The sequence below is a fragment of the Phoenix dactylifera genome, chromosome 1 (genome assembly GCF_051530095.1).
Source record: "Phoenix dactylifera cultivar Ajwa chromosome 1, Ajwa_hap1_PhDact_Kaust_v1.1, whole genome shotgun sequence".
NCBI lineage: Eukaryota > Viridiplantae > Streptophyta > Magnoliopsida > Arecales > Arecaceae > Phoenix > Phoenix dactylifera.
The window spans coordinates 42,612,758-42,615,336 of NC_143190.1; the positions used below are offsets into that span (position 1 = coordinate 42,612,758).

The 2,579-nt window shown below is 40.0% G+C and overlaps 1 pseudogene; it reads right to left on the bottom strand.

Moving 5' to 3' along the window:
* Positions 1–204: 204 nt before the first annotated feature.
* On the bottom strand, positions 205–2,545 carry LOC149768677 (uncharacterized; annotated as a pseudogene).
* Positions 2,546–2,579: the final 34 nt, after the last annotated feature.

Below are 2,579 nucleotides of genomic sequence, written 5' to 3' on the forward strand. Positions count from 1 at the left end.
GAAATATACAACATCAAAGATGAATCTACCAAAAGTCCTCTGATGAAAAAGATGACATATTTATAGCCACCAAAAAAAAAAAAGGTACATGGCAATCCATTTTGGACAATTTGAAAGATTCATCCAAGATAAACAATACCTGATATGCACAAAACATCAATCTACAGAACAGCTTCACAGGTTGCCTGCTAGTTTGCACCTGCTGTAGAGTCGTCGCACTGTATTTGTTTTATTGGGATCGATAAAAACGCTCTCTTCGGTCGCCCTAGTGGACAATGAACGGGACGAGGATATGAATTAATTCGTGCCAGAATTGAAATCAATGCTCTCTACATCAGTTATTGGATGAATTGATGCCGAATATGTTCGAGTGATAACATTCAGTCCTGAAATATCTTGAACAATAGTCATAAACAGATCTACCGACATGATTGAAGACTGCAATAGCATGCATGCATGAATGGTAGACCAGAAATCTGGCACAACTTCCAATGTGAACTGTGAACAACATACATTTTATTGCCGCGTACCTCAAACACGGTATCAGAAGAACATAAAACATCAAGCTTACGGACCTTTGATACTTCTTTTTGCACTCCATAGATGGTGTTAAAGTGCTCACCCAAGCGTTAGAAGACTCGCGCCTTGTTTCCATCACCTCCATTAGTTTTCCACGTATTGCATCAACCAACTGTACTATCGATGACTCCCTTTTTCTTGGTATCCAGTTGTTAAACAATTCAACAATGTTTGATGAGAAATGATGATATCTTGAACCCCAAAAAGGGCGTCTGACCAAGTTTCGGGCTTGCTAGCCATCACCCACTCTGCAGCTTCACTTGACACATTCCTTATGCTTTCAATGGATGCATGAAAATCTTCAACTGTCCAAGCTTGAGCAGCACAAATAAAATCAACTCTCCTTTAAAATCCTCAATGAGGTGATGCAGACAATAGCTGTGGTGACTATCCTCAAAACACCCGAGGCACAGCTACCTCCAAGCCCTTTTGCCAATTAGACACAAAGGTAATGGTATGAGAGGTTGCGACGGCATATTTCAACTGCCCTAAGAACCAAACCCAGCCAGCATAATTCTCATCCTCTACTACAGCAAACGCAACTGGAAAGATAGCATCATCTCCATCAACTGCAGCAGCAGCTAATAACTTAAACTGACTGTTTGCCTTTAACGGAATCCTATCAAGAAAAACGAGAGGGCGACAACCACGCTCAAAACCATGGAGAGAAGCATGAAATGACACAAAAAAGCGATGGCATTTTGAATCAAGTGATGCGGATAAAATGGCAACGGTGCCGGGATTTCGTCGAGCACTTCCTGCTTTGGCTCAGTTCAGCTTCCTTTGGTTTTGATGTTAGAATTACATGTCCATAGGATGCAATATGCAGTTAGACTTTTGTTGCTTAGGCTTACAAGCAGTATTCAACGGCATTGAGCAGCAGAATGGGGGTAAAGCTCATTGTGCCAAAAGAATTTCTCTGGGAGATCCTTTTGTCTGCAGGCACCCTAGGAAGCATGGCATCTGTGGGCTCTACAAGGCATTGGTCGATCCAAGGCAGAACAAGGTAATCATTTTGTTTTTGAAAATAGAATTTCCTTACATGTACAAATGGTGTACAAGCACATCCATTCTTTTGTCAATTTTGTTGGATTCACCAAACATTTGTAGGCATCCTATGTCAAAATGTGCAAGTGAACGATGCTGGTGAAAATGGAATTAAAATAATATATGTTCTACTGCATTGATAAAAAATCAGAACAAGCCAACCATCTGAAACCTATGCATCTGCTCCTGAAACTACTGATGAATTATTATGTCATTCCCCTTAAACCAAGTAGCTATGAAGTGAAGGTTTAGGTTAAGATCAGAATCCTGCCAAGACAAGACTTGGTGTGGTTTGTCTGAGATGACACCAACTCAATAATAGCTCTATGTAGTGTGTTTACATACCCAACACTACGACTCAAACTCATTCCTATATCAACAACTCCAAATTTAATAAAACTACAAGCATATTTACATTATAGCATTTTTTCGAAAAAGAATATTTGCTGCCATACATGTTAATTTTGGTAGTTTTATGCGCACAACTTTGCTTAAAAATGTACTAATGACTAGAACAGATGGAGCAAAAAATTAGTATGCCGATTTTATCATGAACAAAGTATCCACATTGCTTGGTGAGATATTGTTTTAATTAGTTGTTTCAAAAAATAGAGACATTGTGCAGGCTTCAAAACTCAAGAGAAGGTCCTTCTTATTAGCTTTTTCAGAAGCTAGTTCTCTATCATGCATCCATATATGCAGCCCCTAGAAGATGGAATTATTGCTTTCTAAACCTTCTTTTCCTTCCACTTCACAGCATGCGAAGGGCCTCTCAATGGCTGGTTTTACTGGCTGGCTCATATGGCTCTCCGCATATCTGGCTCATGTTGTAAGCTGGAGGAACAGGTTCTATGTGGCAATGAACTGGACCACGACTCTCATATTTGGCAGGGATAACTCCAGGATAGGTTAACTTCATGCCCTGGATTCACTGAATTGGAAGCTACATGGAG